Below are 13351 nucleotides of genomic sequence, written 5' to 3' on the forward strand. Positions count from 1 at the left end.
TTGAACTCTTATTGGCTGCCGACTGCGGCACCGAAGAATACTGAATAAATGCGCATTAGTGTGCTACCCTGAGCAGGGAACACGATATCATGGAGTTTCTAACATGGCGCAAGGTGAGGTGACGCTACTATGCAGGACCGCCCCTGCTTAGCTTCAGAGATCAGATGAGAACAGGCGTGGTATGGCCGTAAGTGAGAGGCTTCCTCGATAACGGGGTTCATGTAGATACTGTAACCCATTTATTGGGATTTAAAAAACAATTTAGAGTGAAGGATATTGATTCGTTTCTACTTTTATTTTTAATAGCTGCACATGACAGCACAGTTATAATGCATACTTAATGCTGCAATATTCACGTCATAAACAATTGTGAGTGTTTGCACAAAACATCCACAGGTGCTCTGTGCATGTACAGTGATATTGATGTAACGCTTGAAGAATTTGACATTACTACACCAGTGGAAGAGCTCTTTGCACAAGACTCACTAACCATCCTATTAGAAAATGAGCTTAAAGAGTGCCGCCTCAGATCCGTTTCAATATTTAAACTGTCATTTGTGTGTTGAAGTGCAAAAGCTTACAGCACTTGGTATCCCAGGCGGTCTCCCATCCAAGTACTGACCAGGCCCCGACCCTGCTTAGCTTCCGAGATCAGACGAGATCGGGCGTGTTCAGGGTGGTGTGGCCGTAAGCGAGGGAAGGCTTCAGAAACAGCCTTTTATACATGCTGTGATGACACAGTCATGCTTACGTTTTGATGTCCTGTATATAAGTTGAATTGTCCAAAGCACAAAAATGTTGGACTTCCAAACACACTGTGTGCTCTCTCTGTGACTTTAACACTGTGCTGTGAGAAACGAACGTGTTATTATGGTGACGTTACGCGCGGGAAAAGCATTTTTTGCAGCTCAGTGTTGAAGCTGCAGTTGACAAGAAAGGTTTGCATGTTTTGGCTGTAACACGTGTAGCTTAGCACAACACTATATTTGAAAGTGTGTGACATTTGCCAAGTATAAAAGGTGTTTTCTAGCGGGCTTTCCTCGCTTACGGCCATACCACCCTGAACACGCTCCGATCTCGTCTGATCTCGGAAGCTAAGCAGGGTCGGGCCCTGGTCAGTACTTGGATGGAGACCGCCTGGGAATACCAGGTGCTGGAAGCTTTTGCACTTCCACACACAAACTGCAGAGGGCGCTGCTCACTCAGTGGAGGCAGCTTCAGGAAAAGCTTCATGACAACGCTCCTGACTTTTGTGCAAAACAAAACAAAAAAACAACAAGAACGAAATATTTAGGAAATACACGAACTTATTTATTCTGTAAATGTAGAAAATGTCTATGGCTAGTCCGTCTGGGCTCAGTAGTGAGGAACTTGTTAACCTTGTGCACCGGGCACAGCGTCAACCTGACACCCATGTGCAACGAGTTTGAACTCTTATTGGCTGCCGACTGCGGCACCGAAGAATACTGAATAAATGCGCATTAGTGTGCTACCCTGAGCAGGGAACACGATATCATGGAGTTTCTAACATGGCGCAAGGTGAAGGTGACGCTACTATGCAGGACCGCCCCTGCTTAGCTTCAGAGATCAGATGAGAACAGGCGTGGTATGGCCGTAAGTGAGAGGCTTCCTCGATAACGGGGTTCATGTAGATACTGTAACCCATTTATTGGGATTTAAAAAACAATTTAGAGTGAAGGATATTGATTAGTTTCTACTTTTTTTAATAATACCTGCACATGACAGCACAGTCATAATGCATACTTAATGCTGCAATATTCACGTCATAAACAATTGTGAGTGTTTGCACAAAAACATCCACAGGTGCTCTGTGCATGTACAGTGATATTGATGTAACGCTTGAAGAATTTGACATTACTACACCAGTGGAAGAGCTCTTTGCGCAAGACTCACTAACCATCCTATTAGAAAATGAGCTTAAAGAGTGCCGCCTCAGATCCGTTTCAATATTTAAACTGTCATTTGTGCGTTGAAGTGCAAAAGCTTACAGCACCTGGTATTCCCAGGCGGTCTCCCATCCAAGTACTGACCAGGCCCGACCCTGCTTAGCTTCCGAGATCAGACGAGATCGGGCGTGTTCAGGGTGGTGTGGCCGTAAGCGAGGGACGGCTTCAGAAACAGCCTTTTTATACATGCTGTGATGACACAGTCATGCTTACGTGTTTATATCCTGTATATAAGTTGAATTGTCCAAACCACAGAAATGTTGCACTTCCAATTGGTCCTAACACACTGTGTGCTCTCTGTCACTTTAACACTGTGCTGTGAGAAACGAACATGTGTTTATTATGGTGACGTTACGGCGGGGAAAAGCATTTTGCAGCTCAGTGTTGAAGCTGCAGTTGACAAGAAAGGTTTGCATGTTTTGGCTGTAACACGTGTAGCTTAGCACAACACTATATTTGAAAGTGTGTGACATTTGCCAAGTATAAAAGGTGTTTTCTAGCGGGCTTTCCTCGCTTACGGCCATACCACCCTGAACACGCCCGATCTCGTCTGATCTCGGAAGCTAAGCAGGGTCGGGCCTGGTCAGTACTTGGATGGGAGACCTCCTGGGAATACCAGGTGCTGTAAGCTTTTGCACTTCCACACACAAACTGCAGAGGGCGCTGCTCACTCAGTGGAGGCGCTTCAGGAAAAGCTTCATGACAACGCTCCTGACTTTTGTGCAAACAAAACAAAAAAACAACAAGAACGAAATATTTAGGAATACACGAACTTATTTATTCTGTAAATGTAGAAATGTCTATGGCTAGTCCGTCTGGGCTCAGTAGTGAGGAACTTGTTAACCTTGTGCACCGGGCACAGCGTCAACCTGACACCCATGTGCAACGAGTTTGAACTCTTATTGGCTGCCGACTGCGGCACCGAAGAATACTGAATAAATGCGCATCAGTGTGCTACCCTGAGCAGGGAACACGATATCATGGAGTTTCTAACATGGAGCAAGGTGAAGGTGACGCTACTATGTAGGACCGCCCCTGCTTAGCTTCAGAGATCAGATGAGAACAGGCGGTGTATGGCCGTAAGTGAGAGGCTTCCTCGATAACGGGGTTCATGTAGATACTGTAACCCATTGATTGGGATTTAAAAAACAATTTAGAGTGAAGGATATTGGATTCGTTTCTACTTTTATTTTTAATAGCTGCACATGACAGCACAGTTATAATGCATACTTAATGCTGCAATATTCACGTCATAAACAATTGTGAGTGTTTGCACAAAAACATCTAAAGATTCTATGTGCATGTACAGTGATATTGATGTAACGCTTGAAGAATTTGACATTACTACACCAGTGGAAGAGCTCTTTGCACAAGACTCACTAACCATCCTATTAGAAAATGAGCTTAAAGAGTGCCGCCTCAGATCCGTTTCAATATTTAAACTGTCATTTGTGTGTTGAAGTGCAAAAGCTTCCAGCACCTGGTATTCCCAGGCGGTCTCCCATCCAAGTACTGACCAGGCCCGACCCTGCTTAGCTTCCGAGATCAGACGAGATCGGGCGTGTTCAGGGTGGTGTGGCCGTAAGCGAGGGAAGACTTCAGAAACAGCCTTTTTATACATGCTGTGATGACACAGTCATGCTTACGTTTTGATGTCCTGCATATAAGTTGAATTGTCCAAAGCACAAAAATGTTGGACTTCCAAACACACTGTGTGCTCTCTGTGACTTTAACACTGTGCTGTGAGAAACGAACGTGTTATTATGTTGACGTTACGGCGGGAAAAGCATTTTTGCAGCTCAGTGTTGAAGCTGCAGTTGACAAGAAAGGTTTGCATGTTTTGGCTGTAACACGTGAATCTTAGCACAATCCTATATTTGAAATTATGTGACATTTGCCAAGTATAAAGGTGTTTTCTAGCGGGCTTTCCTCGCTTACGGCCATACCACCCTGAACACGCCCGATCTCGTCTGATCTCGGAAGCTAAGCAGGGTCGGGCCTGGTCAGTACTTGGATGGGAGACCGCCTGGGAATACCAGGTGCTGTAAGCTTTTGCACTTCCACACACAAACTGCAGAGGGGCGCTGCTCACTCAGTGGAGGCAGCTTCAGGAAAAAGCTTCATGACAACGCTCCTGATTGCATTTCGCTTTTGTGCAAAACAAAACAAAAAAACAACAAGAACGAAAATATTTAGGAAATACACGAACTTATTTATTCTGTAAATGTAGAAAATGTCTATGGCTAGTCCGTCTGGGCCTCAGTAGTGAGGAACTTGTTAACCTTGTGCACCGGGCACAGCGTCAACCTGACACCCATGTGCAAACGAGTTTGAACTCTTATTGGCTGCCGACCTGCGGCACCGAAGAATACTGAATAAATGCGCATTAGTGTGCTACCCTGAGCAGGGAACACGATATCATGGAGTTTCTAACATGGCGCAAGGTGAAGGTGACGCTACTATGCAGGACCGCCCCTGCTTAGCTTCAGAGATCAGATGAGAACAGGCGTGGTATGGCCGTAAGTGAGAGGCTTCCTCGATAACGGGGTTCATGTAGATACTGTAACCCATTTATTGGGATTTAAAAAACAATTAGAGTGAAGGATATTGATTCGTTTTCTACTTTTATTTTTAATAGCTGCACATGACAGCACAGTTATAATGCATACTTAATGCTGCAATATTCACGTCATAAACAATTGTGAGTGTTTGCACAAAAACATCCACAGGTGCTCTGTGCATGTACAGTGATATTGATGTAACGCTTGAAGAATTTGACATTACTACACCAGTGGAAGAGCTCTTTGCACAAGACTCACTAACCATCCTATTAGAAAATGAGCTTAAAGAGTGCCGCCTCAGATCCGTTTCAATATTTAAACTGTCATTTGTGTGTTGAAGTGCAAAAGCTTACAGCACTTGGTATTCCCAGGCGGTCTCCCATCCAAGTACTGACCAGGCCCGACCCTGCTTAGCTTCCGAGATCAGACGAGATCGGGCGTGTTCAGGGTGGTGTGGCCGTAAGCGAGGGAAGGCTTCAGAAACAGCCTTTTTTATACATGCTGTGATGACACAGTCATGCTTACGTTTTGATGTCCTGTATATAAGTTGAATTGTCCAAAGCACAAAAATGTTGGACTTCCAAACACACTGTGTGCTCTCTGTGACTTTAACACTGTGCTGTGAGAAACGAACGTGTTATTATGGTGACGTTACGGCGGGAAAAGCATTTTTGCAGCTCAGTGTTGAAGCTGCAGTTGACAAGAAAGGTTTGCATGTTTTGGCTGTAACACGTGTAGCTTAGCACAACACTATATTTGAAAGTGTGTGACATTTGCCAAGTATAAAAGGTGTTTTTCTAGCGGGCTTTCCTCGCTTACGGCCATACCACCCTGAACACGCCCGATCTCGTCTGATCTCGGAAGCTAAGCAGGGTCGGGCCTGGTCAGTACTTGGATGGGAGACCGCCTGGGAATACCAGGTGCTGGAAGCTTTTGCACTTCCACACACAAACTGCAGAGGGCGCTGCTCACTCAGTGGAGGCAGCTTCAGGAAAAGCTTCATGACAACGCTCCTGACTTTTGTGCAAAACAAAACAAAAAAACAACAAGAACGAAATATTTAGGAAATACACGAACTTATTTATTCTGTAAATGTAGAAAATGTCTATGGCTAGTCCGTCTGGGCTCAGTAGTGAGGAACTTGTTAACCTTGTGCAGCGGGCACAGCGTCAACCTGACACCCATGTGCAACGAGTTTGAACTCTTATTGGCTGCCGACTGCGGCCCCGAAGAATACTGAATAAATGCGCATCAGTGTGCTACCCTGAGCAGGGAACACGATATCATGGAGTTTCTAACATGGAGCAAGGTGAAGGTGACGCTACTATGCAGGACCGCCCCTGCTTAGCTTCAGAGATCAGATGAGAACAGGCGTGGTATGGCCGTAAGTGAGAGGCTTCCTCGATAACGGGGTTCATGTAGATACTGTAACCCATTTATTGGGATTTAAAAAACAATTTAGAGTGAAGGATATTGATTCGTTTCTACTTTTATTTTTAATAGCTGCACATGACAGCACAGTTATAATGCATACTTAATGCTGCAATATTCACGTCATAAACAATTGTGAGTGTTTGCACAAAAACATCTAAAGATTCTATGTGCATGTACAGTGATATTGATGTAACGCTTGAAGAATTTGACATTACTACACCAGTGGAAGAGCTCTTTGCGCAAACTCACAAACCATCCTATTAGAAAATGAGCTTAAAGAGTGCCGCCTCAGATCCGTTTCAATATTTAAACTGTCATTTGTGTGTTGAAGTGCAAAAGCTTCCAGCACCTGGTATTCCCAGGCGGTCTCCCATCCAAGTACTGACCAGGCCCGACCCTGCTTAGCTTCCGAGATCAGACGAGATCGGGCGTGTTCAGGGTGGTGTGGCCGTAAGCGAGGGAAGGCTTCAGAAACAGCCTTTTTATACATGCTGTGATGACACAGTCATGCTTACGTTTTGATGTCCTGTATATAAGTTGAATTGTCCAAAGCACAAAAATGTTGGACTTCCAAACACACTGTGTGCTCTCTGTGACTTTAACACTGTGCTGTGAGAAACGAACATGTGTTATTATGGTGACGTTACGGCGGGAAAAGCATTTTTGCAGCTCAGTGTTGAAGCTGCAGTTGACAAGAAAGGTTTGCATGTTTTGGCTGTAACACGTGAATCTTAGCACAATCCTATATTTGAAATTATGTGACATTTGCCAAGTATAAAAGGTGTTTTCTAGCGGGCTTTCCTCGCTTACGGCCATACCACCCTGAACACGCCCGATCTCGTCTGATCTCGGAAGCTAAGCAGGGTCGGGCCTGGTCAGTACTTGGATGGGAGACCGCCTGGGAATACCAGGTGCTGTAAGCTTTTGCACTTCCACACACAAACTGCAGAGGGCGCTGCTCACTCAGTGGAGGCAGCTTCAGGAAAAGCTTCATGACAACGCTCCTGATTGCATTTCGCTTTTGTGCAAAACAAAACAAAAAAACAACAAGAACGAAATATTTAGGAAATACACGAACTTATTTATTCTGTAAATGTAGAAAATGTCTATGGCTAGTCCGTCTGGGCTCAGTAGTGAGGAACTTGTTAACCTTGTGCACCGGGCACAGCGTCAACCTGACACCCATGTGCAACGAGTTTGAACTCTTATTGGCTGCCGACTGCGGCACCGAAGAATACTGAATAAATGCGCATTAGTGTGCTTCCCTGAGCAGGGAACACGATATCATGGAGTTTCTAACATGGCGCAAGGTGAAGGTGACGCTACTATGCAGGACCGCCCCTGCTTAGCTTCAGAGATCAGATGAGAACAGGCGTGGTATGGCCGTAAGTGAGAGGCTTCCTCGATAACGGGGTTCATGTAGATACTGTAACCCATTTATTGGGATTTAAAAAACAATTTAGAGTGAAGGATATTGATTAGTTTCTACTTTTATTTTTAATAGCTGCACATGACAGCACAGTTATAATGCATACTTAATGCTGCAATATTCACGTCATAAACAATTGTGAGTGTTTGCACAAAAACATCTAAAGATTCTATGTGCACGTACAGTGATATTGATGTAACGCTTGAAGAATTTGACATTACTACACCAGTGGAAGAGCTCTTTGCGCAAACTCACAAACCATCCTATTAGAAAATGAGCTTAAAGAGTGCCGCCTCAGATCCGTTTCAATATTTAAACTGTCATTTGTGTGTTGAAGTGCAAAAGCTTCCAGCACCTGGTATTCCCAGGCGGTCTCCCATTCAAGTACTGACCAGGCCCGACCCTGCTTAGCTTCCGAGATTAGACGAGATCGGGCGTGTTCAGGGTGGTGTGGCCGTAAGCGAGGGAAGGCTTCAGAAACAGCCTTTTTATACATGCTGTGATGACACAGTCATGCTTACGTTTTGATGTCCTGTATATAAGTTGAATTGTCCAAAGCACAAAAATGTTGGACTTCCAAACACACTGTGTGCTCTCTGTGACTTTAACATTGTGCTGTGAGAAACGAACATGTGTTATTATGGTGACGTTACGGCGGGAAAAGCATTTTTGCAGCTCAGTGTTGAAGCTGCAGTTGACAAGAAAGGTTTGCATGTTTTGGCTGTAAACGTGTAGCTTAGCACAACACTATATTTGAAAGTGTGTGACATTTGCCAAGTATAAAAGGTGTTTTCTAGCGGGCTTTCCTCGCTTACGGCCATACCACCCTGAACACGCCCGATCTCGTCTGATCTCGGAAGCTAAGCAGGGTCGGGCCTGGTCAGTACTTGGATGGGAGACCGCCTGGGAATACCAGGTGCTGTAAGCTTTTGCACTTCCACACACAAACTGCAGAGGGCGCTGCTCACTCAGTGGAGGCAGCTTCAGGAAAAGCTTCATGACAACGCTCCTGACTTTTGTGCAAAACAAAACAAAAAAACAACAAGAACGAAATATTTAGGAAATACACGAACTTATTTATTCTGTAAATGTAGAAAATGTCTATGGCTAGTCCGTCTGGGCTCAGTAGTGAGGAACTTGTTAACCTTGTGCACCGGGCACAGCGTCAACCTGACACCCATGTGCAACGAGTTTGAACTCTTATTGGCTGCCGACTGCGCTCCCGAAGAATACTGAATAAATGCGCATCAGTGTGCTACCCTGAGCAGGGAACACGATATCATGGAGTTTCTAACATGGAGCAAGGTGAAGGTGACGCTACTATGCAGGACCGCCCCTGCTTAGCTTCAGAGATCAGATGAGAACAGGCGTGGTATGGCCGTAAGTGAGAGGCTTCCTCGATAACGGGGTTCATGTAGATACTGTAACCCATTTATTGGGATTTAAAAAACAATTTAGAGTGAAGGATATTGATTAGTTTCTACTTTTATTTTTAATAGCTGCACATGACAGCACAGTTATAATGCATACTTAATGCTGCAATATTCACGTCATAAACAATTGTGAGTGTTTGCACAAAAACATCCACAGGTGCTCTGTGCATGTACAGTGATATTGATGTAACGCTTGAAGAATTTGACATTACTACACCAGTGGAAGAGCTCTTTGCACAAGACTCACTAACCATCCTATTAGAAAATGAGCTTAAAGAGTGCCGCCTCAGATCCGTTTCAATATTTAAACTGTCATTTGTGTGTTGAAGTGCAAAAGCTTCCAGCACTTGGTATTCCCAGGCGGTCTCCCATCCAAGTACTGACCAGGCCCGACCCTGCTTAGCTTCCGAGAACAGACGAGATCGGGCGTGTTCAGGGTGGTGTGGCCGTAAGCGAGGGAAGGCTTCAGAAACAGCCTTTTTATACATGCTGTGATGACACAGTCATGCTTACGTTTTGATGTCCTGTATATAAGTTGAATTGTCCAAAGCACAAAAATGTTGGACTTCCAAACACACTGTGTGCTCTCTGTGACTTTAACACTGTGCTGTGAGAAACGAACATGTGTTATTATGGTGACGTTACGGCGGGAAAAGCATTTTTGCAGCTCAGTGTTGAAGCTGCAGTTGACAAGAAAGGTTTGCATGTTTTGGCTGTAACACGTGTAGCTTAGCACAACACTATATTTGAAAGTGTGTGACATTTGCCAAGTATAAAAGGTGTTTTCTAGCGGGCTTTCCTCGCTTACGGCCATACCACCCTGAACACGCCCGATCTCGTCTGATCTCGGAAGCTAAGCAGGGTCGGGCCTGGTCAGTACTTGGATGGGAGACCGCCTGGGAATACCAGGTGCTGTAAGCTTTTGCACTTCCACACACAAACTGCAGAGGGCGCTGCTCACTCAGTGGAGGCAGCTTCAGGAAAAGCTTCATGACAACGCTCCTGATTGCATTTCGCTTTTGTGCAAAACAAAACAAAAAAACAACAAGAACGAAATATTTAGGAAATACACGAACTTATTTATTCTGTAAATGTAGAAAATGTCTATGGCTAGTCCGTCTGGGCTCAGTAGTGAGGAACTTGTTAACCTTGTGCACCGGGCACAGCGTCAACCTGACACCCATGTGCAACGAGTTTGAACTCTTATTGGCTGCCGACTGCGGCACCGAAGAATACTGAATAAATGCGCATCAGTGTGCTACCCTGAGCAGGGAACACGATATCATGGAGTTTCTAACATGGAGCAAGGTGAAGGTGACGCTACTATGCAGGACCGCCCCTGCTTAGCTTCAGAGTTCAGATGAGAACAGGCGTGGTATGGCCGTAAGTGAGAGGCTTCCTCGATAACGGGGTTCATGTAGATACTGTAACCCATTTATTGGGATTTAAAAAACAATTTAGAGTGAAGGATATTGATTAGTTTCTACTTTTATTTTTAATAGCTGCACATGACAGCACAGTTATAATGCATACTTAATGCTGCAATATTCACGTCATAAACAATTGTGAGTGTTTGCACAAAAACATCCACAGGTGCTCTGTGCATGTACAGTGATATTGATGTAACGCTTGAAGAATTTGACATTACTACACCAGTGGAAGAGCTCTTTGCGCAAACTCACAAACCATCCTATTAGAAAATGAGCTTAAAGAGTGCCGCCTCAGATCCGTTTCAATATTTAAACTGTCATTTGTGTGTTGAAGTGCAAAAGCTTCCAGCACCTGGTATTCCCAGGCGGTCTCCCATTCAAGTACTGACCAGGCCCGACCCTGCTTAGCTTCCGAGATCAGACGAGATCGGGCGTGTTCAGGGTGGTGTGGCCGTAAGCGAGGGAAGGCTTCAGAAACAGCCTTTTTATACATGCTGTGATGACACAGTCATGCTTACGTTTTGATGTCCTGTATATAAGTTGAATTGTCCAAAGCACAAAAATGTTGGACTTCCAAACACACTGTGTGCTCTCTGTGACTTTAACATTGTGCTGTGAGAAACGAACATGTGTTATTATGGTGACGTTACGGCGGGAAAAGCATTTTTGCAGCTCAGTGTTGAAGCTGCAGTTGACAAGAAAGGTTTGCATGTTTTGGCTGTAAACGTGTAGCTTAGCACAACACTATATTTGAAAGTGTGTGACATTTGCCAAGTATAAAAGGTGTTTTCTAGCGGGCTTTCCTCGCTTACGGCCATACCACCCTGAACACGCCCGATCTCGTCTGATCTCGGAAGCTAAGCAGGGTCGGGCCTGGTCAGTACTTGGATGGGAGACCGCCTGGGAATACCAGGTGCTGGAAGCTTTTGCACTTCCACACACAAACTGCAGAGGGCGCTGCTCACTCAGTGGAGGCAGCTTCAGGAAAAGCTTCATGACAACGCTCCTGACTTTTGTGCAAAACAAAACAAAAAAAACAACAAGAACGAAATATTTAGGAAATACACGAACTTATTTATTCTGTAAATGTAGAAAATGTCTATGGCTAGTCCGTCTGGGCTCAGTAGTGAGGAACTTGTTAACCTTGTGCAGCGGGCACAGCGTCAACCTGACACCCATGTGCAACGAGTTTGAACTCTTATTGGCTGCCGACTGCGGCACCGAAGAATACTGAATAAATGCGCATCAGTGTGCTACCCTGAGCAGGGAACACGATATCATGGAGTTTCTAACATGGAGCAAGGTGAAGGTGACGCTACTATGCAGGACCGCCCCTGCTTAGCTTCAGAGATCAGATGAGAACAGGCGTGGTATGGCCGTAAGTGAGAGGCTTCCTCGATAACGGGGTTCATGTAGATACTGTAACCCATTTATTGGGATTTAAAAAACAATTTAGAGTGAAGGATACTGATTACAAATAATTCCAAAACTTGTCTTTGCGTGCTTGTACACATTGCTTCTTTGGTTCAGGTCTGTTATGTGTTTCTACATAGTTGTGTCTTCTAAACCTATTGGCAGAGAATAACTTAATAATAAAAAAAATACAAAACACATGTCTAAGGTAGATTAAAGCCCAACTTGGTCATTCATTAAGTAAATCCACAACTCACGGTTACTGTAACACAGGACACTTTATTAAAGGGGATGAAACAGGAATACAGGAAAACAGCACTGCAGGATAGTCAATCAGTGAACTGAACTACAAAAAGTCAAAAGTGTCTATCAGGTAGGCTGGAATCATACACGTTACCATCAACAATATCATTGTGAATGTTACACATACTTAAAGAAAGTTTACAACGAGCGAGATGTACTGACAATAGCCAAACACGGGTAAATGTGTAGTAAATGGCAGTGCCGTAAATCTGCCTAGTATGATATTAAATACACTTACTACGTCATATATCTCAGGTCGTTTGTAACGAGCCACGGAAAGCAGTTGTAGCCACTGAAAAGACTAGAAATGGGCGTAATACATTAGATGTCGGCTAGCGCGCGGCTAACATTTACCACAAAGAAAAGGGTTAAACGCGTCGTGTAATTTCCGCTAAATCTAGACTCTGTAACGTAAACATAGAAGAAATGCCAGTTTCCATTAAAAATAGCGGAGTTGCCGGCTTCTTCGCTCTTCCGCTGCGTGTTGTTGTTGTTTTGGTAACGCAACTTCCGCCGAACAGACGATTGGTCGACTACAGTGGGATTCGGTGCACAGCAGCAAATCTCAGCAAAATGCCAGAAAAAGAAAAGAATCAAATTTGCAACGACCAAAGTCCAAAACTCATCCTGATAAAAATGCTGCAGCACTCGTTTTAACGAGCAACAGCTCTCTACTGTTACAACATGTTGTTGCTGTTAATCATTAATATAATAATTTTCAATACAATTTAATACAGTTGTGCTTCAAATAGAATAAAAAATGTGACATGACAAATAATTAGGTCACACAAAAGGCTCTTACACTCAAGCAGATATACGTGTGTTTGCTACCATATATCAGCAAGAGACGATACGACCTCTCCTAGGAGGTGTGTGATCTATGCCAGAACCCTCTGTAGAGGAGTGAACGCACCCCCTCTTCATGCTACACAGAGCTGTTACAGACATACTTCTAGCATATATGAGTAAATATTTATTTACAGCTCAAGTTTTCTTGCTGCTTGTGATGGTGGTTTTAGGGGATCATTTGTTGGGCTGTTGTTATTTGGTGATGTTGTCTTATCTTCTCGCTCTCCATCTTGATTAAAGGTGTTTGGTGCCTTTAGATAAAAACAAAATATGAGATCATTACTACTTTCAATAACGCCACCATATTTCTAAAGCATCTGAATTCTGTTTGTCGTGTAAAAACAATATACAACAATTTAAAAATACATTTAAAATGTATATTTAAATAAAATGGTACAAAGACAAAAAAAGAAATATTAAAACCGAGACATTTTAATTATATGAAAAAAAAATTGAATTTCATGCCAGGAACACATTTCAGAACATTTGGGACAGAGACAAAAAAGACTGAAGATATTATGCAATGCATACA

The 13351-nt window shown here is 43.9% G+C and overlaps 12 non-coding genes and 4 pseudogenes across 12 annotated transcripts; 8 read left to right on the forward strand and 8 right to left on the reverse strand.

Annotated features, from left to right (window-relative positions):
* Positions 1 to 574: 574 nt before the first annotated feature.
* On the reverse strand, positions 575 to 693 carry LOC146492261 (5S ribosomal RNA; annotated as a pseudogene).
* Positions 694 to 1042: 349 nt separating this feature from the next.
* On the forward strand, positions 1043 to 1162 carry LOC146492262 (5S ribosomal RNA; annotated as a pseudogene).
* Positions 1163 to 2002: 840 nt separating this feature from the next.
* LOC146492263 (5S ribosomal RNA) lies at positions 2003 to 2121 on the reverse strand. Its single transcript, XR_014872684.1, has one exon. It is a non-coding gene; the product is annotated as a 5S ribosomal RNA (ribosomal RNA).
* A 358-nt stretch (positions 2122 to 2479) lies between these two features.
* Positions 2480 to 2598, forward strand: LOC146492264 (5S ribosomal RNA). The gene has a single exon (XR_014872623.1). It is a non-coding gene; the product is annotated as a 5S ribosomal RNA (ribosomal RNA).
* An 837-nt stretch (positions 2599 to 3435) lies between these two features.
* LOC146492265 (5S ribosomal RNA) lies at positions 3436 to 3554 on the reverse strand. The gene has a single exon (XR_014872626.1). It is a non-coding gene; the product is annotated as a 5S ribosomal RNA (ribosomal RNA).
* A 345-nt stretch (positions 3555 to 3899) lies between these two features.
* On the forward strand, positions 3900 to 4018 carry LOC146492266 (5S ribosomal RNA). The gene has a single exon (XR_014872668.1). It is a non-coding gene; the product is annotated as a 5S ribosomal RNA (ribosomal RNA).
* An 856-nt stretch (positions 4019 to 4874) lies between these two features.
* LOC146492267 (5S ribosomal RNA) lies at positions 4875 to 4993 on the reverse strand. The gene has a single exon (XR_014872621.1). It is a non-coding gene; the product is annotated as a 5S ribosomal RNA (ribosomal RNA).
* Positions 4994 to 5341: 348 nt separating this feature from the next.
* On the forward strand, positions 5342 to 5460 carry LOC146492268 (5S ribosomal RNA). The gene has a single exon (XR_014872610.1). It is a non-coding gene; the product is annotated as a 5S ribosomal RNA (ribosomal RNA).
* An 839-nt stretch (positions 5461 to 6299) lies between these two features.
* LOC146492269 (5S ribosomal RNA) lies at positions 6300 to 6418 on the reverse strand. Its single transcript, XR_014872627.1, has one exon. It is a non-coding gene; the product is annotated as a 5S ribosomal RNA (ribosomal RNA).
* Positions 6419 to 6766: 348 nt separating this feature from the next.
* LOC146492270 (5S ribosomal RNA) lies at positions 6767 to 6885 on the forward strand. The gene has a single exon (XR_014872669.1). It is a non-coding gene; the product is annotated as a 5S ribosomal RNA (ribosomal RNA).
* An 849-nt stretch (positions 6886 to 7734) lies between these two features.
* Positions 7735 to 7853, reverse strand: LOC146492271 (5S ribosomal RNA; annotated as a pseudogene).
* Positions 7854 to 8200: 347 nt separating this feature from the next.
* LOC146492272 (5S ribosomal RNA) lies at positions 8201 to 8319 on the forward strand. The gene has a single exon (XR_014872670.1). It is a non-coding gene; the product is annotated as a 5S ribosomal RNA (ribosomal RNA).
* Positions 8320 to 9159: 840 nt separating this feature from the next.
* LOC146492273 (5S ribosomal RNA) lies at positions 9160 to 9278 on the reverse strand (annotated as a pseudogene).
* A 348-nt stretch (positions 9279 to 9626) lies between these two features.
* Positions 9627 to 9745, forward strand: LOC146492274 (5S ribosomal RNA). The gene has a single exon (XR_014872671.1). It is a non-coding gene; the product is annotated as a 5S ribosomal RNA (ribosomal RNA).
* An 849-nt stretch (positions 9746 to 10594) lies between these two features.
* On the reverse strand, positions 10595 to 10713 carry LOC146492275 (5S ribosomal RNA). Its single transcript, XR_014872631.1, has one exon. It is a non-coding gene; the product is annotated as a 5S ribosomal RNA (ribosomal RNA).
* A 347-nt stretch (positions 10714 to 11060) lies between these two features.
* On the forward strand, positions 11061 to 11179 carry LOC146492276 (5S ribosomal RNA). The gene has a single exon (XR_014872611.1). It is a non-coding gene; the product is annotated as a 5S ribosomal RNA (ribosomal RNA).
* Positions 11180 to 13351: the final 2172 nt, after the last annotated feature.

This window comes from Neolamprologus multifasciatus, chromosome 23 (genome assembly GCF_963576455.1).
Source record: "Neolamprologus multifasciatus chromosome 23, fNeoMul1.2, whole genome shotgun sequence".
Lineage (NCBI taxonomy): Eukaryota > Metazoa > Chordata > Actinopteri > Cichliformes > Cichlidae > Neolamprologus > Neolamprologus multifasciatus.